This window comes from Ochotona curzoniae, unplaced genomic scaffold (assembly GCF_017591425.1).
Source record: "Ochotona curzoniae isolate NIBS_2020 unplaced genomic scaffold, NIBS_Ocur_1.0 scaffold_1852, whole genome shotgun sequence".
In the NCBI taxonomy this organism is placed as follows: Eukaryota; Metazoa; Chordata; class Mammalia; order Lagomorpha; family Ochotonidae; genus Ochotona; species Ochotona curzoniae.
Genome location: NW_024467087.1, coordinates 38,753,011 through 38,776,377, shown reverse-complemented (window position 1 = coordinate 38,776,377; position 23,367 = coordinate 38,753,011).

Genomic DNA, 23,367 nt, shown 5'->3' with positions numbered 1-23,367 from the left:
GAAGAGATTTCCAATTCATCAAGTACTATTTAATTATTTTAAAGCTTCAACTTAAAAACAAATCCAACAAAATAGCATTGAGGGCTTTTTTAATCTTTTTTTTTTTTTGTCAAACTCTTTAGCAGATTGGTCTAGGAGTAGAGAGGATAATCATTCTGAAGTTTTCTTGGATTGTTAACTGTTTGTCGCACTGAGATTTTTGTATTGGCCAATCCATCAAACAGAAATGTGTGGTTTTTAAGCCGCCAAGGTGTACTGATTCACTGACCTGTGATTATGTTCCACAGGGAAAAAATGCAATTAGTAAGGGGGATAAACTTCTCTCTAAACACCATAATTTAGCACAGATCAAACTATTATTTTTTTTTTCTCCTGAGGGATTGCTATACAACTGTCATAGGATCAACAGATGAACAACCTCACCGAGATTTTAACTGGATGTTGCATGGAGAGGGCAGAGCAAGCACCCTTTGTAGGATAAGCTGTGATTTGCGTACGCATACTGAAGCAAGCAGACTGTCAGCATTGTGCCTGACCTCTCAACTCAGCCTAACATTGGGAGCTGTAAGTTTTAAGTTCAAGGTTGAAAGTAGTACAGTATAGTTAGTTATATTTACAATGCCAAGGCATAAAATTTTTATTTGTACTTTGTTCAGGCCTAGATTTTACTTTGTTGGATTTTTCTCTGGATCAACTACTGCACAATCTCCAGGTTTTTTGATATGTAATAATATTCAAATTTCTATGAGAGTTCCCAAGGATAGTTCATGAAAGATTATGAATAATCCTTGTCAAGGGCTGCCAGCTCTTGCATCCTCTCTATGCTCTACTTACACCCACCTCATAGCAAAATGTCATTCTGTTGTGTGGAGAGAGGAGTCAATTCTGCTGGACACCCCCTTCATTCAGCAGGTGCTACTGACTCTGTCGGGATTTGTTATCACGTAAACTCAGTACACCATTTTGTATGATAATGGTGCACATTCTCATTCTTTGTATGCTTCAAAATGATTAAGCTCCAAGCATTCACTGTAGAAATAGACAACACCTTGTTCCCATATAAGGGCTAAAATTTTTCTAGATACTGCTGCTTCCAAGTATCCCCCCACCATCATCTCCAATGTATCAAATAAGTTTGGTTTTCCATGTGAAGAGTCTACATAGGAAATAATAAACACCATGCTTTTTAAGAGAGTCACATACTTCAAAATCTTTCTTCATTTAGCACAATGGTTCAGCTTAATCTGTGCCAAAAGGTTTTTGGCAGACACTGTCCCATAAGCTGACACTTCCCAGATACATAAAGGAAAAGTAGAGGCAATTGAAAAGGAGTGCCTGGTGAAATTCTTCTCTGTTCTCACATGGAGTAGCTAATGAGTGCAGGCATAGGAGCAAAACAGGACTGCTGAAATGCCAAAAGCTCAGTGTAATTTTCCATTCTATATTCTTTCTCTGTCGCACAAACCTCCATCAGGCTTACCGGTAAAAAATGTTGTATAAAGGCAACCTGCTACTACACAGTAGCTATCACTAGTTTTGCATCTAAGCTATGCACATGCACAAGATATTTTTTGAGTCCCAATGTGATGGCCCAATGGCCAAATCCTCCCTTGCAAGTGCTTTAATTGCATGTAGACCCAGTTCATATCCCAGCTGCCCCACTTCCCATCTAACTCCCTGGTTGTGGCCTGGGAAAGCAGTCAAGGATGACCCAAAGCCTTAGGACCCAGAAAAAGCTCCTGGCTCCTGACTGTTGATCAGCTCAGCTCTGGCTATTGTGGCTGCTTGGGGAGTGAACCGGTGGATGGAAGATCTTTCTATCTACTTCTCTCTGGTAATCTGCCTTTCCAAATTAAAAAAAAAAAAAAGCATTCTATTCTAATTATCTCACTTTGTGTACTAAATTCTCAAGGAAGTTTGTTGATCAGTGGAGGATGCTATAGGAAGTGTGGGCAAAGAATACACATCAGGGTATTTGAACTCAGTGGAAACATCTGTAATACAAAAATGTCAGTCCTGTAAATTCTTACAAGATCACATCTTCACTCTTGCTCTATGGAATCATTCAAAGAGTCAAAGTTTTTGTTGTTGTTGTTGTTGTTGTTGTTGTTTTACATATAATTCCAGCCATTCTACTAATCTTTTATTTACTCTTTCTTTTGGATGTTACTCTTTCTTTTTTGGTTTAAATCTTTTAAAGCTACCGATTTACTTGAGAACAACAGAGAGAGAGAAGGAGAGAGATTTTCTGCTCATTAGGGCATATTCCAAAATCACAAAAGCTAGACCAAATCAAAGGCAGAAGTCTGAATTCAGTACTTGAGCCCTCACTTGCTGCACACAGAGCATGCACTACCTGAAAGGCAGATTTTAAGAATAGACTGGAATGCTGGTAACCCCGTGTAGGATGCAAACATCACAAACTGCAGCTTGAGCTGAACCACTAGTCTCAGTCCTATTTGCAACATGTTTGCTCTGCAGAAGCCTCCCCTGCTGTGCTAGCTTATTTGTATTGCTTTGAAATGTTTGCCTTGTTTCAATTCAGGTTCAAAGCCACTCAGTTATTTTCAGGAACAACTGAATAAGTCCAACTATCTTTATTAGATTCTCCCATTTCTCTGGACCACCAAGCATACATCCTAATCACTTTGGGGCTAGGTACCCACCAGACAGATACAGACAGGGCTGTGACCCAGATCATACCTGTGAAGCACTTTCCAGGTTGCTCCAACTTCCCTTCACACTGTCACCGCAGGCAACATTCTGGGTTATGTGTGCCAATTTTCCTCACTGGAAGATATGTTAAAAAAAAAAAAAAGAAAAGAAAAGAAAAGAAAAAGACTTCTGCTTTTCACTTACCCCAAGTTGTAGTATGTCCTGCTACCATGAGTCTTGTCATCTTACAAGCTATTTGAGCCGCTGCATTGGTCCCAAACTTTAGTTCATTATGTGGAGAAAGAAAAAAACTTCATTAATAATTTTGTTTTAATTGCATTAAACCTAAACCGAAAACTCAATATGGAATAAGCTGAAGGCTTGTCAACTATTAATAATATCCCCTGCTAAGGAACATGTGTCTATTTAAGAAGTAGCCTTTTTCAGGAGATAATTAGGAACCTGTATGAGCAGTTATCTGTGCTCTAGTCCCGGTTTTCTTACAGCTACACACGTGCCTTTGGATAAATGTCATTAATCTTAATATAATTCATTTTCAGGAAAGTCCATGGCATTTACAATATGATTAAATGAGCTAAAGTTATATTTTAAAAGCAAAGAGTTAACTATTCGCATTGAAGCAGGAAAAAATTACCATTATTTTTGAAGTAGAGTGATAAACTAGCCATATTTCCATATTTTCATCTCAAATGAAGGAACTCTACAGGAGGAAAAAAAAAGAACTTAGAAAATCATGGAGACTCAGGGACCACACCATTGATCACATCTTCATAAGTGCCTTCCAGAGACCCTTGCGGTGGCGTGGGAGCTAATCCACTACTTGCAGTGCCAGCATCCCATTTGGGCACTGATTCTAGTCCCAGCTGCTTCCCTTCTGATCTAGCATCCCTCTAACAACCCTTGAAACGTAGTAGAGGATGGCCTAAGGCACTGAATCCCTGCACCCACTTGAGAGATGCAGAACAAGTTCCTGGCTCCTAGCTGTAGATCAACACAATCCTGGATGTTGCAGCCATTTGCAGGAGAAAAATGAACCGTTGTATAAAAGATCTTCATCTCTGTGGTCTCTTCTTCTCTCTCTGTAACTCTTTCAAGGAAAATAAATAAAACTTAAAAAAAGTACTCTCCAATAAGCACTAGCAATTTCACGCTAATATCGCCTTATGGTGAAGATATTTCATCATGGAATCGCCACTGTGGATGTAGTAAAATCAGTATTGTTTTTTCACAAGCTTTGAAGAACCCATGGAGGTCAAATAAGTCAGATGGCTGGAGCTAAGCTGATCTGAAGCCAGGAGCTGGGTGCTTCTTCCAGGTCCCCCACATGGTAAGGGACTCAAGGAATTGGGCCACCCTCCACTGCTTTCCCAGGCCATAAACAAAGCTCTAGATAAGCAGTGTGAGCAGCTGGGATATGAACTATCACCCATATGGGATGCCAGCACCTCAGGTGGAGGAATAGGTTGCAATGCCACCATGCCAGCCCCAGTAATTTTTTAAATGTATAATCATTACTGTAGAATTTAAGAAGTTAAATCCCTCTTGAATAATTGATTATCTTTCTGGAAATAAAGGTCAAATACTCATTTTGTTACTCCACAAAATAAGCTTTGGAAGAGAGCTAATTATAACCCAGTGAAACCAGAAAATGACGTACCTCTGTAACTCCATCTTTCAAGCAAAATATTTTTTTTTATTTTAAGATTTATTTATTTTTATTAGAAAAGCAAATCAGATTTATGAAGACAAAGAGCGACAGAGAGACAGATCTCCCATGCACTAGTTCACTTCAAGTGACCACAAAAATCAGAGCTGTGCTAAATCCAAAGCCAGGAGCCAGGAGCTTCCTCCAGGTCTCCCATGTGGATGCAGGGTTCCAAGACGTTGGGCCGTCCTCGACTGCTTTCCCAAGCCACAAGCAGGGAACTGGAAGGGAAGTGGGGCAAAACAGGTGCCCACATGGCATCCTGCAGCTTACCAGGTAAGGATTTACCACTGAGCCATCGCACCGCCACACAAAAATAAATCTTAAAAACAAGTGGTAATAGCACCAAAGTCATTTCCTTGCAGATTTCACCTATGTATAAGTGTTAGTGTGAACAGTAAGGCAAAGTATCTAAACTAAATGGGGATGGACAGTCAAGTGGTGAGTTTCAGAAGAGATATGGCTTAAGCTGAATCTAGAACATGAAGAAGTTAAATCATTCCAGATCGACAAACATCGCCGAAAGTGTGACACACTGTATAACTCAAATAAATAGGTTGTGATGGAGAAGTTTGCAGGCGAATGGCATCTAAAAGTCTTGTATGTGGAAATTTCAGTTAGGTTGATAAAGTCATCACAAGCTGTTTCATTGTTGTAGTCTGCACTTAGACAAAATCCACTTAATCTTTTTCTTTAATTTTTTCTTATTTTTCAAAGCACATGAAAGTAGTCTCTGTTTTCAGTTCTCTTAAGAACTGATCATTTATATATTTGCTAGATTATTAGATGCCTACATGAGCACTTTTGATTTCATTATAGAATGTTTATATTTAACTTACAATATGCACTTTGGATAGATGAGTTTTAGAATTCCCCAAAGGTCCATGCTTTTGGTGTTTGAGTCTCAGAGTCTTATATTAACGCTTAACAGATTGCGATTTGGGGAGGTATCATAACTGGAATAAGGGTCTTGAGCAGAGCAATCATTATCAAATCCTCCTAGCTTTGAAAAGATGAACACATAATGTGTGTCTTCAGGAACATATAGATGAGGCCTCACTTCTAAGCTGATATTGATCAATCTGATCAGCACATTATAGTTAGGTTGCTTGCTCGGTTCTCAATATATCTAACTGTGAAGCCATGAGTCAAATTTCAGCACAAGACTGTAAAATCACCTTCTGAGATTCTACGCATTTTTTTTCTTGCTCACAAGATATACAGCATCTAGGTTATATTGTTAATCTAGCAGCTGTGAGGCTTCCTACAGAGGAATCAAGTTTAATTTGCCATGGCATGTTATGCTTTATCTAACCACATTAACTCTTACTGATTATTCTCATCCTTTTCTAAATTTTACAAACTATCTGAAAAAGAACTCATTTTAAAAATCTTCAGTAAACTAAAACCAACATTTTTGGCCCATAGTTTCTAAAATTGTTTCCCCACCCCTCATTTTTGAAAATTAGGACATATATGCATACTACCAACACATAAACTTGTTTCTTGTCGTATTCAAATTCCCAATGGTTCTTTTACATTGGGACAAATATCAACCTGCACCCATTTTAAGAGGAGTTTCAGGAAATAATTGGACTCACTAAATTTCACTTGGACTTTACTAATATTTAAATGAAATTACTATAACATTTTTCTAGAACGTTCATTCTAGACTTTTCACGTAGAATAACTATGTATTTGCTAGATTATATCACAGTAAAATAGCTTTAAAGTAGTTGAAATTTCTCTCATTTGTTATTACTTATTTTCCCCCATTCAGTGAACCTTTTTCATGTTACTTAATTTTAAAAAGGGGGGAGGGATCTCATTTCCTTTACCAATTTTCAAAAGTTTCAGTTGGCCTGAGGTGTTAACATATTCAATAATATTGGTCGAGTTTGTGATCATTTCTTTTATTCTGATTATTTGAGGCTTTTTTTTCATTTGAAATACAAATGTTTTCCATAAGTTATCACCAGTACACATCACGTAAAATATAGGTAAGCTGTGGGGAGGAGGGCTGGCTTTCTTACTCCATTCTTACTCCGTTACTGGTAGTTCCTAGTTAGTTTACTGGGCTACTTCTTTCCTTAAATTTATGACATATTAGAGTAAAAGCAAAAAAAAAAAAGTCCATAAGTATAAGCAAACAATCCAAGAGATGCTTTCTGTTTATATTTGAGATTTCCTTCAGTTCAGTATTGTTACAACAGTGAAAGAAAAAGATCAAACTATGGTGACCGAGTTTATCCTGTATCTCTAGTTCAGCATCCAAGATGAGAGTCACAGCCTGTAAGTCACTCGGCGTATGTTAAATATTTCTTGGGGATTTTATGGAGCTTCTGTCATTTATATAACTGAGTGGTCAAAATAATGAGCTAATTTCCAAGAAAGCATGCTGATAATTATAATCAGGAGGAAAGACAAATATTAATAACAATAATAATGGATATAACCATAATTATAAAAACTATAATAATAAATTATGTGGATATTTGAAAAATTATGATAATTGTAAAACCATGTATAAAGATTACTGGTAACTAGGTATGATTCTAAGTACTCCTTTTTCTTTTTAATTTATTTTTATTGGAAAGGTAGATATACAGAGAGAAAGAGAGACAGAGAGAAAGCTCTTCCATCCAATGATTCACTCCCCAAGTGAGTGCAACGGCCAATGCTGCACCGATCTGAAGCCAGGAACCAGGAACTTCTTCCGAGTCTCCCACAAGGGTGCAGGGTCCCAAGGACCCTTTGGGACATCCTCAACTGCTTTCCCAGGCCGCAAGTGTGGCTGCCGGGATTAGAACCGGCGCCCATATGGGATCCCGGGGCGTTCAAGGCGAGGACTTTAGCTGCTAGGCCACCGTTTAGAGCCCCTAAGTGCTTCTTATATTCAATATTTTCTCTTCATGAAAATCTTATTAGATATTAAAACCTGCAGAAAACAGGAGACAAGCTCTGTTACCTGTACAAATTGTGTTATGGGGTCAGCATTAAGACTCCAACATAAAGTCATAGCCCTGAATTACAATGTTCAAATTTATTAATAAAAACTTGAAGTACAAGAAATATTGTTTGGCTGCAAATGGGATGACAGAAAATTTTATTCTCAGCCTTTTTTAAGGTAAAAAATATAACATGCATTGGTAATTCATTATCAATATCAGGCTAACACATAAACTATATGCAAGGTCTTGGAATCCCCAGAGACATCAATAAGAAGTAGTACATGACAGTAATGCACAAGCCACCTGGGACACCTGGCCAGGGCTGTAGGACAATGGGTAAAGCCACCACCAGTAAAACCAGCATCTAATATATGTATGAAATTAAGTCCTAGTTTTGCTCCACATCCAATTCAGCAGGTGGACGATCTCTATCTCTCCTCTCTCTCCCCCCTCCCCATCTCTCTGTAAGTTCTGGCTTTTAAATAAATAATTTTTTTCCTCAAAAAAAGCTACATCTTCAAGTCAGGCTTTGAAAGTCTTACAAATTGAACCAAGTTCAATATGAAAAACTATAAAATACATAAGAAAATACATAAGAAATACATAAGAAAAATACATAAGAAAAATATGGCTTAATGCTTAATGGTTAAGACAATATAAAAATCGGGTCCCAAATAAGCCAGGTGCATGCCAGTTATTGGAAAGATGAAATATGCATATGTAAAAAATTATTTGTGAAAATGGTACATCATTACATGACAAAGGATCAACATTAAAAAATAATGTGCTAGCTTAAAGGGTAAATGCTTTTTAAAAGAGGAAAGATATATCTCAAATGAAGGACTAAGATATAGGAGAGACTGTCAGGCTGAAATATTTATTAATACAGTTCATCTAAACCAGAGGGTAGTAATCTTTGGCCCACACAACAAAATGCAGTCTATTATTTTAAGTTTCATTGGACCATAATGATCCTTGTGGTGACGATTAATGGATAAATGAACTTGACTTTGTCATGAGATACTAAAACATCTGGCTAAAGATTCTTTTATGTATCAGTGCGTGTCACTAGCTTAGATTAACATTTATATTGGAACTGGGTAAAGCAGATTGACCTCTGTCAAATAGATGAAAAGGTGAACCTTCCCTGGAGTAATACAGGCCTCCTGCCTTTGAGATGGGACATTGTCATTTCATGCCTTTAGATTTGAGCCTGCTAACATTGACTCTGAACTACACCACTAGTTCTTCAGGATTCTCTGCTGGCTAAGATTTTGGAACTCACTACGGTCCATAATTTTGTGAGTCAAGTACTCTTCTATATTATCCACTATATTTATGCAGAAAAAATTAAAGAGTTCATTTAGTGTGACAGGACTTGCCTCCAGTCCCAGCACTTGCCAGCCGAAGCTGCAGCAAAGCCCAACTACCCTGTAATGCATCTACTCATGCATGCACCATATGGTTGCTTAGCCTAGCTTGGCTCTCCCCCGACCCAGCTCATACTCAGGCCAATAGGTGTTTTATCCCTAAGCAGCCTGGTCAGCTCCCAGTTCCAGCTCTTACATTCATCAACAGTAGTGGCCCGGAAAGGTCCCACACACACTTGTGCACTGGTCCTCAGACCCTGTTTGTTGGCATGCCAAAGTCTTCCTTCTCTTCCCACTTATCTTAGGGGAAAAAAAAGGAAAAAGAATAGGTGACTATGCTGGCACACTGGTATAGGTTAACACAAATTTGACTTAGCCAGGCCCAGGATTTCTGCAAGCTGTTAGCTGATTTTCTCCCAGCAGTGTAGCATCTGCCTAGGTGCAATATCACCTAGGCTGTTGCCTGCAGCTGGTTTGTTGTTGTGGTTGGTGGTGGTGGTGTTGTATTTTAAAGGCTGAGAAATAAACAGAAAGAACAAGAAAAATGAATCAATCACTGGTTCACTTTCCAGAAACCTACAATAACCGATATTGGCACATATTGAAGACAGAGAGTTGAAACCCAATTTGGGTCTTCCAAATGGGTGGCAGAAACCCAAATACTTTGTCCCCTGCTACCTATCAGAGTGAGTACTATCAGAAAGAGTTGGGATTCAAATCCAGGCACTGCAACGTGGAATGAAGGTGTCCCAAAGCAGTGACTTAACTCCAGTAACAAATGACTGCTACACAAAAAGATTTTAATGGCAAGCATATTAGACCAGTGTTGTGGCTCATTGGATCAAGTCATTCTTTGTGGTGCAATCATTCCAAATCAGAGTGTCAGTAGGAAGAACTGTTCTTAAATACTGCACCAAAATATCTTAATTTCATTTTCCACAAACTGCTTGAAGGCCCTAAGTGTGCATGTGAATACATATGCATATCGGTACACATACAAACATTTTGTATTTTTTTTCTGTCTGGATAATACTAATGCATTTGCGACACAGTGACAGAGCTGTCCAGATTCTTTCAACTGCAACAGATCTGAGATATTGTAGCAAAGGTTGTATGTTGCTCATTATTGAATATATTGGCAATCTGGTCCTTTAGAGAAAAAGTTTTCTGACCTTAGTTCTAAACTAATACAGGCCACTGGATGATGGTGATTATATATATATATATTTTTTTATATTGCATATATATTTATATATGATATGTATGTATATCTATTTATATATGTATGAATATACAAATATATATGCAATATAATGCAAATGATGACAACAACTAGAATTAGGAGTATAAAAACAAAATATAAGTATGTTATTGACATTAAATAATGCTTAGAATGAAAGAAGTTAAAACAGTTGATATATTCTTAAGACCATACTACTGAATAAGGGAAGGGATAAGATATTGACTAAAATTAGATTTCATAAAATCAATGATGTATATTACCATTATATGTAAGAGTGTTCAGGAAGTAAGCACAAAGTGTAACTATTAAATCTTAATGGAGAACAACTAAAAGAGGTTAATCAACTAAAAGAGACTAAAGAAGAGCAGTAAAAATGCTGAATGGGACACATTACATTGGCCCACATCGTGGTGCAGCACGTTTAGCTGCTGCTTGAGATGTAAGTATCCCATTTTGTGTGGCAGCTTGAGTTCTAGTTACTCTCCTCCCAATGCAGCTCCCTGTCACTATGCCTGGCAATGTATAGAAAGACGGCTGAAGTATTTGGGCTCCTGTAAACCAGGTGGGAGATCCTGCATGAAGTGGCTGGTTCCTGGCTTTGAGCCAACCCTTACTCAGGAGCTACAGGCATTTGGGCAGTGAGTGAATGAAACAGTCTCTTTGTCTCTTGGTCTCCTTTTCAAATAGAAATAAATAAATTTTTACTTTTAAAATACCCTGAATTTTATGAATTTATATAAATTTCTGCATCCAAACGATGAAAACTATATTCCTCTTAAGTAAACACAGGTTATTTCTGAAAAGTACACCATGAAATAATCCACAAATAAAATTTCAACATGTTTTCAAAAGTAATTATACAGATCAAATTATAAACAATTTTATATCTGATTTACAAATTAAAATAAAAGCACCGCAAGAGGTCAAAAATTACCTTGGAAAAGCAGAAAAGCTAGTAGGTAACTACTAAGACACTACTTAAAAATCTGTGGCTACAACTAATTAGCATGATAGGAAATTCTGTGATGGGAAATTTTTGTGTTTAAAAAAAGGCTGGAAACTAATAAAATTAGTACCAACTATGAGAAATTAAAATAGACATCAATAACATAAACTCAAGGACAGGTACTATTTAAGATAACTATGTCTCATTTAATTCTTACTATTACCAACACATTTAATATCAGAAATCTTAAGTTAAAATAATTTCAAAACTCAATGAAAAAAAATAGTTCTTTAAAAAAATGATTGAACTTGTGTTATAAAATTTGTGAAGAAAAACATGAATAAGTTACAGAACACATAGCAGTAGGAATTAGATGAGACATAATTAGATAAAATAGAGGTTAAATATAAGAACTATAATCATGAACATTTTATGTAAAATATTTTGAATAATATGCAATTGGGAATTTTCTATAAAATTGTAACTCAAAAATCAGCTCAATATGAAATAGAAATCCTGACTAGACTCACAACCATTAGATTAATCAAGTGGAGAGCTAGAACCCTCGCCTTCAGCCTACACTGCAAACTAGAACAGTGCCCTAGCTTGTACTCATTCATTGTGGGAAACAACAAAAAGCAAATCATTCAAAATGATGAAATATATTTCATATCAGAATGACAGAATTCTTTCTAAATCATTTTTGACACTAGTGTAAGCCTGAAGTTAAGTAAAGAAACTTTTAAGGAAGGAAATATATTGGCAAGTGTTGTTTAGTAATGTAGATGTAAATGACAGGGAGTGAATCAACGGACGGAGGATCTTCCTCTCTGTCTCTCCTCCTTTCTATATATCTGACTTTGCAATAAATAAATAAATAAATCTGTGAAAAAACACATGATAAAACTGGGTTGATCCCATCAAAACAGGGTTGATTTAACATTCGAACACTACATAATTAATCATATTAACAGGTTAAAGAGTGAAAATGATTGCATTATCTTGTTAAATGTAGAAAATCAATTTGGTAATATTTGTCATTCAGATAACAAAGAAAAAGGAGAAAACCACTGATTACTCTCACAAAGATCTATCCAAAGCAGCAATAACAACATCGTGCTTGATAATATAAGGATAAAAGCATTTCATGTACAATGAGAAGTGAGACAAGGATGCTTGCTATCATCATTTCCCATCAAGACAATAATGAATGTATCAGCCAAGTCAATAAGATGATCAATTATGAGAAAGGAATTAAATGTTCGTTACTTGCATTAAAGAACCAAATACACAGAGCAAATCAAGATACTGTCTAAATTATTACAATTAATCAAAGTTTTCAAAAGGCCTGTGAATCTAAGATCAATGTTCCAATGCAAATCCATTGTTAATTACCAAATAGTTATAAACTACATTTAGAAATATTATCACTTAAAGTAGTAGCTAAATATATTAATTGCATAGAAATAGATTTAACAAAATTTATTAATCCATTAGATTTTCAGGGTTACAGGATATGTATGATAATTAACACAATGTAATTCATTTGAAAAAAATTACTTTATAAGTCCAATTACAGTGGGCTTGACACAATAGCCTTGCATCTGCCAGGATCCTGTATGGGCACCAGTTCTTATCCCCGCCATTTCACTTCCCATGCAGCTCTCTTCTTGTGCCCTGGGAAAACAGTAGGGAATGGCCCAAAGCCTTGGGACCCTGCACCTGTATGAAAAGACTGGAGGAAGCTCCTGGTTTCTGGCTTTGGATAGGGTCAGTTCTGGCCATTACAGCCTTTGGGGAGTGAACCAGCAGACAGAACAGCTTTCCCTCTGTATCACCCTGTCTCTGTAAATCTGCCTTTCCAGTAAAAAAAAAAAAAAAAAGTCTTTAAAAAAGAACAATGTTAGTAAAGATAATGTACATAATTGAAGAAACCTCCACGACTATGGTTTAGAAGAACAAACATCTATAAAGATGATAATATATCATGTTATTTCAAACCAATATCATAAGGATGGCAATACATCTATCTAGATAGATACATGCATACCTACGCAGATGGATAGATACATAGATAGGAAAAGATCTATTGTATTAATTGCATTTGTGTAACTATAGAGTCTAAAAAATCCTTGAACTACCATCTTCAAGCTAGAGAACTAACAAATCCACAGGTGCAAGTCACTCAAAAGCTCTGAAAAAGCTGAAGAACCAAATGAAAAGCTAAAGAAGCAAACGTATAAATCCTAGCTCAATAAGCACTGCAACCAGATTTGATGCATGACGCCATGAGACTAGGGCATCCCTGTTCAGACAGAAGCAAATTCGATCCACCTCCATATTTTGCCTCTTTTCAGATCTTGAATGAATTTGCAGACCTCCAACTGCATTGTTGATAGTGATCTTTGCTCAGTCTTCTGATTGAAATACCGGACTCTTTCAAAAACACTCTCCCAGGCAGAGTAAGAAACAATGTGTTACCAGTGAGATGAGAATCCTTTATCCCAGGTAAGGAGACAAATAAAACCAGCCATTATATATGGAAATACAAGAAGAATAAATTAGAGGAATTTCCTTGATAGGCATCAAGATAGCCCAAAACTACTGTAATGATGGCATTATGCTAGTGCATTAGTAGAAAGAATACAGAAATATACTTGTGCTAATACAATCTTGATAAACGAAACTGAGTGAAGAGTCCTTGGGGGGCAACTTTGTGGTGCAGCATGTAACCTTCTGTGATGCCAGCATCCCGTGTTAGAGTGTCAGTCTGGGACCTGGCTGTGCCCAGTAAGGCCCCTATCATCAATGTAGAAGAGGAGCAGGGAGTTCCTGATTTATGGCTTCAGCCTCTACTAGCCTTGGGCATTTATGCCATTTGAGGAATAAAACAGCAAATAAATTTATTTCCTTTCGCAATTCTCTACCTCTTTAGCTCTGCATCTCTCATGATTTAAAAAAAAACATGTTTAAAACTAAATGGATAGTGCTCAGAAAATGAATATTTATAAAAACATGTTAAAAGCCCCTGACTTCAATTGATTTTTTATGTAGATTAATTTGTCTTAAAAAGTCAAATACAGAAACATATAGTTCTACATATATATTTTTGTCTTTAAAGAGACACAAGAAATTCTCAAAAATGCCAAAATGTGTGATAAACTGAACCATTGTAAACAAGGCAACAAAATATACTGTTGCATAATAAAAACACTGCAAACAAAATTAAAGCCAAATAGATTGGGGAAAATATATGCAATATACTGAACAAAGAAATAATGTAAAAAATGTGAAATATAAAACAATTGCAATAAGGATGCAACACTAATTGTAACAAGGATAAAACACAGTAATACATAATTAGTAAAAGAGCAACTGTAAGTGGTCCATCACATGAGATGATTTTCAACTACGTTAGCATTAAAGGAAGCTTTATAAACTGAATCCTACTGTTTTCCAAGGCCACAAGAAGGACCTGGGTGGGAAGTGGAGCATCCGGGGCACAAATCGGGACTCATGCATGCGATCCCAGGAATGTAGGGCAAGAACTTTAGCCAGTAGGTTATCACACCAAGCCTTCACCATTTAATTTTATCAGAATGTATTCCCTTTGGTTTCATTACATTGATGTAAAGATGATTTTTCATGTTGAGTTTAATTATTTGTAGCAAAAAGCAAATAGATACTTTTTCAAAGTCGCTGTTTTAAAGATTTATAAAATTTGTCTGTAAATAATTAACTGTATGCTTTAAAAAGATGAAAATCCAAGATTCTCTGATTGAATATTAGGAATGTTCTCTAATAAAATCTGACCAAAATTATTTTCTGTTAGTTGAGTTAGAAAGGTTTGTAAATAATTAATAAAGTAGAAAGTTATTTTTCTATTTAAGAGGGCTCTAAATGTACTCTAAGCTTATCTGTTCCTTTTATATTGTAAATACCAGCAAAAGAAAATATGATCCCAGTTCATGCTTTGGCATTTTTCCCTTACTAGCCTTGTCCATTAAAATACATTAATTATGCATGATTTATGAAAATATTCATTGGGCATACAATAGACCTGCATAAAAATATTTTAATGCTTATTTTTCAAATACGATTTTGGCTAGAAGATGCCAACTACACTAAAACCTGAAATTGCTTAAATGTGGAGAATAAAATTTCAACTAACAAATTTAATTAAAGCAATTAGACGAACATTTGACATTGAAACATCATGGGGAATGAGATAAAAATAAAACTAAATGACCTTTTGCACAGTTTTTGTTGTCTTATGTATTCAATTATGTTGGTAGAGTGGATTGATAAAATTTAATCTCAGCAAAAATACTACCAAGTTACTCTGGATCGCCATGGACAATAATCATCTAGAATTTATACAAGAGGTCTTTCCCCAAAGAAAGATTACTGAAAACAAATATCTCAGTCATTCTAGGCTCCTGTATCAGAATACAACACACTAAGTAGCTTTCTTAGAAACATTTGTTCTCCATGATTCTGGAGGCTGAGCAGCTTCGGATCAAGGTGCCAGAAGATTCAGTGTCTAGTCAGAGGCCTACTTCCCAAACCTTAGATGATGATGATGATCTTTTCTCTCTATTCTCACATGTTAGAAAGACATCTAGAGAGCTGATCACAGTTTCCTTAAAATACTTAAAGCCATTCCTGACGGCTCCACTTCCATAACTTAGCCTGACCTTCCAACACCACCACATGGTTAGGTAGGGATTCATCACAGGAGTCTTGAGGAGACACTAGCCAGTCTATAGCATGAAGACATTAAAGAAATTGAGTACTAACTGCTTTGGCAGGAACTGGCTCATTAACCCCCAGGACTAATTGAAGAGTAATTCTTTGCACTGAAAGGCTGAATGAATGTTTCAAAGTTGGGTGTGCTTGGGGAGTAAGCATAGTTCACAATCACCTGCAGATGTCTCTTCTTGTGCCCCATGACATGAATTACTCAAATAAAGGGAAAATAATTTGTTTTAAAATTCCTAATTCCATTTGGCAAGATGCCCAATCCTCTTGTCTCTAACAACTAATCAGAATTCATTGTGACTATTAAACTCAAACAAATTGAAAATGTAAGTTTACCACTGAAAATAAGACATAAGGAACCTGCATTATTGCCAGTGGTGAGAACAGCAAAAGCTGTATAAATGCAAACACATATGGAAACAGTTGGTATCAAAGCACCCCATTAAACAATGTTGTTTAATAACATCTCTACTAACAAAGCTTTTATAAAATTAAACTGGGAATAGAAATTAAACTAAAGAGATAAACATATTCGTACTCTATATATTTCTCATTCAGATACCCTCCCAATGAATACTTTCACTAGATATGGATTAATGATAATGAATGTCTCCGCAAATGCTTCTCATCTTTTCCTGAAAGCCATAATAAGGAACCACCTCATGCTCGCTCCTATTTATTCATAGTTAAGGGTTGTCAAATTCACATTAATGATACAACTCATTTCCAAGGAATTTGTGAGAGTTTCTCTGGCTACACTCACAGTTCTGTGGCTGTAGGAGTTAAATAAAACCTCTCCCAGGATAGTAGCCTACAGAGTGACACTGGAGTGGTTTCCCAGTTGGAAAGGAACACCTCATTCCCTTCGGCCCAAGCTTAAGAAAAATGCCAACTTCATCAAGCAGACAAGAATAGGAGAAGCCACTGATGTTGGTCCTAGGGAACAGAAAACTAAGAATCTCAGTTTAGTAAAAAATGTGCCCTCACAAATTGTGCTGATGAAGAGAAACAACTGAGAGGCGTCTCAAAGTACATTTGCTATTAAAAAGAACTCAAGTATCTTGAGAGTAATTAAACACTCATAAAGCGAAAAATCGGTGTTTAACACATTCAAATCGATTGCCTGTGTCTCCCTATGGTTTGAGACTATGTCTTCCCACTGCTCTCCCTATGTTGCTGGCACATCAGATTGTGTTGGTTCATCGTTTGGTGCACAAGTTAAACTGCTTACCAGTTTTTTGTCAGTTGTTCTGCACTTGGAAAACTGGTAGATAGACCCATTTACCAAAGAGGACGTAAGTTGAATCCACTGCATACATTTCTTCAACCACACTCTAAATGTGTCTCAGGACCTGTTAAGCTCCATTGCAACCCAAATTGTAGGCTAAAATTCCTGATTTGGAGCCTATTTTTGCAGATTCACATTACCACCATTTCCTGAACAGATACTTCAATGAGGTGCCACCATTTGTTGATTCTGGAGCTGTACAGGCAGTATGTATCTTCAATGTTATTCACTTTCCATATCATCAATGGAGAATTTTTTTTTTCTTTAAAAACAGATTTGTTGAAGAATCAAGATGGCAGAATAAGGTGAGGATACATTTAAAGTGACAGAGAAATGTTAGCAAGGGTGAAGCAGAGAGGGGACATTTCAGGAAATAGGAGAGGACAGAATGATGGCAGAGAAGCACCTGGAGATTGGTGGACAAAGGAAAGCAGTGAGGAGACTGGTGTGGTGTTATAATGACCATATGCTCTGAACTACAGAAGCAGATGGCACTCCACCGTCAACCAGGTGGGAAGAGGAGTTCACTGGGAGCTCAGGAGGTGAACCCAAATAAATGCCCCTTGCTGGTTTGTTTGATTTGATCAGGAGTAAAGACAGAGCATAAAACACCAAACAGGCAGTGTGACAGGGTGGATTTCACAGCCCAAATCCCCCATAGAGCTAAATTGGACACCATCTTGTGTAGAGACAAAGGCTGTGGGATAGAGCTGCTCATGCACTAAACTGGACATGCACTCATTTCTGGCTCACTGAATTGCAACAATGTGGCATCCTGTAGGTTCTACCCAAAATAGGTCCAGCAGCTCCCAGAATACCACGAGTGGCACATGAGATGCATTTTGTATAGTGTGGCAAAGGCTTTGAGACCACAGGGACAACAGTGAGCTGCTCGTGCACTGAGTTGGGAGCGAACTCACTGAACTCAGTGCATTGCACTTGTCCCACATAGAAAATAATACTGACTTTGGCATCTTACAACTGAAAATAGGTCTGTGTGACCCTGAGACCTAGTGGCCAGCAGATTCCAGCAAGTTCAACATTGCCAGCAATCTAGCTATTTACAACTCCTGTTATCTCCCTAATCCTGGGAGCTGCATGAAGCAGAAGTGGGAGAAAGATTTTATAGACAACGATGCAGCCTCAGTATCATATCACAGGAGATAGAGTGCTGAGCCGGGAGCTGGGTCTATAGCAACCATGGAGGAAGTCTAACATAAGAGCCAAGATCTGAAAGTCGCTAGAGGGAGTGGCACAAGTGACTGCAAACAAAGAGCTGTGTACCAACCACAGTAAGTAAAATCTAATTGTAGAGCAGTGGGTGACAAAGCTTAGAAATTATCCCAAGGAGAAGACTCTGAAAAGAAGCATGATGACTAACAGCATAAGAAGAGACAAAGGCACAGTGAAGACTCCCCTGAAAAGGAGCAAAAGTCTTTGCCAACCTCAGAGTTAACTGAGGAAGACATCAAGAAAATGGGGGACACAGAATTCAAAACCCTTATTATAAAGCTTCTTATCAACAATGAGAAACACTTGCAAGCATTTAAGAAATATGTCACACAGGAAATAGAAACACTTAAAATCAAACCAAATTATTAGAAATGAAGGACACAACAGAGCAAATTAAAAATCCAATGGGAAGTCTCAATAATGAGATGAAGAAGGCAGAAGAAACAATCTCGAATTTGGAAAATATTACCTGTCACAATGGGAAAACAATCAAAAATCTGGAAGCAGAGCTATGTCAAGTAAAAAAAAAAAAAATATTCAAGAGACACTATTAAAAGGTTAAATACAAAAGTTACGGGAGTCCCAGAAGGTGCAGAAAGAGAAGCTGGGTTTAAAAATGCATTAATGACATAATAAAGGAAAATGTTCCTAATCTGGAGAAAAAAATGGGAAACAACATCCAGGAGGGGCACAGAACTCCCAACAGGTTTGGCCAAAAGCGATCTTCGCCAAAATACATGATGATAAACTATCTTCAATCAAACCTAAAGAAAAGATGACCGTATGAACTGCACTTGGAATTGGGCCTTTGCAGCTATGTGGGATACTTGGATAACACACTTGTCTCAGAGAGGCAAAACTCCAGCTATGGCAGCCATTAGGGAGGTGAACCAGTGGAGAGAAAATCTGTCTTGATCATGCTCTGTCTCTCTCTTTCTCTCATCCTCTCTTTGTGGATGCAAAAACAACAACAAATAAGTATTTGCAAGTCTTAATTTCAGTAAGAGATTAACATTGGTTGTGTGTGTGTGTGTTTGTGGTTGAAAATAAAGACAGAATTAGGATTTTGAGAACCCATTTAGACTTTCAATAATTTATTTAATTTAGTCTCAAATCATTCCTCTGTGTTTGACTGGCCTAATTCTCACAGGTGTACTCTCAGAGGTACTGAAAAACTTTGTTAATTAATCCCATAAAATACTAAAAGTCTCAAAAGAGTAGGCTTAGCTAAATCTTATGCTATGTCAAATAATGTGGCTATAAGGATTTTACTACTTCTTCCCAGTGTTTAAGAACTGGTTAACTCTCCTATAAAGAAATGAGACTTAATCTTGTCTTTCGCTTGCTCTGGGACTCTTGTGAGATCAATATTTTTATTCCTGTTTTAGTTATGGGATTTTTGAAACAATAAGCCTGCAGGTTTGTCATTCCTCTTGCACACATCCAGTTTCTCCCACGGACTTGTGCTAAATTTGAGTCACATCAAGGTTTTATAGGAGAATACTATACTATCTAGAAAACAGAGTATCCTGTCACAGAATATTTTTAGAAGCCAAGTGACTAGCAGCAGAAAAAATATCATTTATGTTGTCCTTTTCCAATGACTTGAAACTGACTATATCTATTCCAATACTTATTAACTCTAAACAATTTTGGAATTTGAAGTTAGGGTGGGATATGGGAATAAACAGAAAAAAAAAAAAAAGAAGATGCTGAGAGGACTTTCCTGCAGTTGCTAGAATCATAGCTATTTTCCAGGAAGTGTCTAGTTCTAGGTAGAGAATAGTAGTACAATAAAATCTAACAAAAAAAAAATTACACTGCCCCATGCAATGCTTCAAAACGTGTTCACTAATAAGTCTCTTAATTTTGAATAAAAATCATCCAAATGCTAGCCTATGTACACATGATATCAGGGTTGTAAACAAGCCATTCAGTGGGAAGGCCTTGATGAGAACACAATATTACATAACCAGGTCATTGGACTACTCTTGTGTTCCAACATTTCAGAAACCTTTTGACACTGGTTTTCTATTGCTGAAAGCCAAATCGCCACAAATTCAATGGCTTAAAGCAACACATACTGCTTACAGAACAGTGTCCATAGATCCTAAATCTGGGCAGCATCTATCAGGATTGTGTTCGGAGTTTTCACCAGGAGGCAATCCAGATGCCACATGTGGCAACTAGCTTCCAGTTCTAAAAATTATCAATTCTCCAACCTCCTAGGCTCCTTTCCTACTACTCTTCATCGCCTAATCCCATACACCAGCCTGTGATTTAGCCTCGATGCTGCAACCACAACCTTATATATAACAGTAATTTAAAAAGCTGCTTATAAGACAGTCACCAATATTTAAATAAATGTATCCACCCTAATTTCTACACAAAAAGGATTCATTAAATTTTATTCACTAGCATTCCTAATTTTAATTGTGCTGGCTATCCTTGCTGTGATTTAACCCCCCATGGGTAATCTCAATAACAATAAAAATGCTAACAAACAGCATTCAATCCACCACTATTAACCAACCCCCATGGTGGTAAAGGGGAGGCCTCCATGTTTACACAGATTGTTGAATGATTTATGTTTTTGTTGTGTCAGTAATAAGGGTTTGTTTCTTAATGGAGGCTTTGTTCAATTCCTTGAGCCCAACTAGTTTCTTGGTACACAGGCTATCCCAATACAGCCACTTATTTCTCTATAAGCAAGGGACAGAGAATAAGGGGGGGGGGCACCAAAATGTATTGATACTAAATGTTGTTTCATCCTGACTGTGATATTCTATAGCCCTTTCCATATCTCAGGAGCAAGCCACAGATCCTTTCCACACAATGAATGAAGGGTTGTACATTTTTACTTCTATGCATCTGCTAAGAAGATTGGCAGACTTTTCTCAAAGACGAAGAAAACTCAAGTGAGCTAGAAAGAAAATATTTGACTTTCCCAATTGCCAGTAAGCTAAAGGAGAAACTAACTCAAAAATGGTTTCAGGATTGTCTTTTGTGATTTATATTAAGGATATGAAAAATCCAATCTATTTGTTTTCCAGTTATGTACATCCCAAGTCCATTTTCACCTGGTTTTGTTCATCTTCATCAAATCTGTCACATTTTGACTCGGACGATCTAGTGAAGCATGATGGGAAGTGGTAATAAATGGATACAGCTGCTGGGTCAAGATTACTCAGTCAACTCCCTTAATGCTTGTTGAAAAGAATCTTAGTAGGTAAACATTTAATAGGCCCAAGTTACCTTCCAGTACCCAATGTATTAAGGCTATTTTTACTGAAGGAAAATGAACAAAAGTGCAATTAACATATATATGTTTATATTTAAATGCATATGCATATGTATGTATACATACATTAAGTCTATAATTCTGTTTTATTTATTCTGTAAATTTTTATTACTCACTGAAAGAATAAGATCCCCAGTTTTATTTTCCAGTGTCTTCTAGGAAGATTGGGAAAATGAATGACTTCAAAGAAGTCATAGGATTCCCCTACAACAATGGCAAGGCTTCTGATCTTCATGATAACTTAGATACATGATCTAAGTAAAACAAAAATTGAATATATGCAACTAAATACACAAGGGGAAGGGTCATCCCATTTTACAGTTATAGATGGCCACAATCACTTTTATTTGTTTCAGGAGCTGCAATTCACAGAGACCACAGTATGCCATGAAAGGCTCCCTTTGTAATAGTGCTATCTGGCAGCCCTACTCATGGGATCACGAGAAATACTAGGAAAATTAACTCTAGCTACACCTGTTAGCTTAGGATATTTGCTTGATAGCATTTTTGCATTTATAGTCAGTGATCTTTGATGTAGAATGTGAGAGCAAGCTCACTGAGCTTGTACCTTTTATCATTTGCATGAGCATGTATTCCTACCATAGCGATTACTCTTCCTCTGCCCTAGAACGCTCCTTTATTTTCAGACATGGGAAGTGTTACAATATAACCCCTGACTTTGCAGCAATGGGACTTTCATTAATGTTGATGTTTCACTTCCTCTTTCAATCACAAAGGCATTATTAGCATCTCTTTTGCTACTTTAATTTGCTACCAAGATCCTAGGAAGTCCATGCAGGGAGTGTTTGCCCCAGTAAAATGCATCTGCAGGAACCTTGTTAAATCAGATTGCCTAACAATATGGATTTTTTTTTTCTATTTTATTTCCCCAAACTGATATTTTTTCATATGCAAGGGAGAGATAGACTTAGCCTTCAAACAACTTTCTGCACAAATTGGATACAGTGTAAAAAGAATGAACTGCCCTTTTACTGTGCTTGCTTACTTCAGAATCTCTTTGATAAGAAAGGTTCTAAGCTTATCTACAAATGTGGAAAACAGCAGAGGAAAGATTGAAGTACAGATTTCATTAAAAGTAAGGAGAGTGTAGACTTAAATTGAAGTTTCATACCTCTTGATTATTTTATCCTTCATTTGATAAACTTAAACTTTCAAATTACTACATCACTGGTATGGAAAAGTGCTCAATCATGGATATATTGAATCCCTTCCCACAAGACGACAGGCACACACACAAATGCGTACTCCCATGCATACTGCCATTTAGCATTAATTATTTTATCTGATCTACTCTTATTTAAAAAGTTTCATGCATCAACTATTTGCTGAACAACTGCTTAAGAATTAGAATCATTTTAGAATCAGTAGTAATATTAGAGGTTAATGTATGCATTCCATTTTATCAATAAGGAAGCATCAATAAACGCATGTGCCTTTCCCAAGGCTGCATTTCTTTAAGGACAGTGGGCTAAGTCCCTAATTTAATGCACCCTAATTTAATGCAGCATACAGGAATTAAGCATCCTGTAGCCATAATTAAACATCTCACTTCCATGACTGCTTGGTATGGCAACAATGCATACCTTCAATGCAAATTCTGGACATAAGTCCTAGATACATGTCCTTATATGCTTTTATTCAGAATTTTTATAATTTATTATTAGCGCTGCACTGCTTTTGCAGAAATTATGTGATATCACTATAGAGATCACAGTAATATAAGTGTACATTCAGTATTAACTTCCTATGACATGCTGTTTCAAATTCTTTCCATTGTCAAAAAAAATTTCATCCTCACAAGAAACCTAGAGGCCCTCCCTGACCTATCCTATTTCACAACAGAAAAAGCTGAGATATCACGGGTTTAAATCC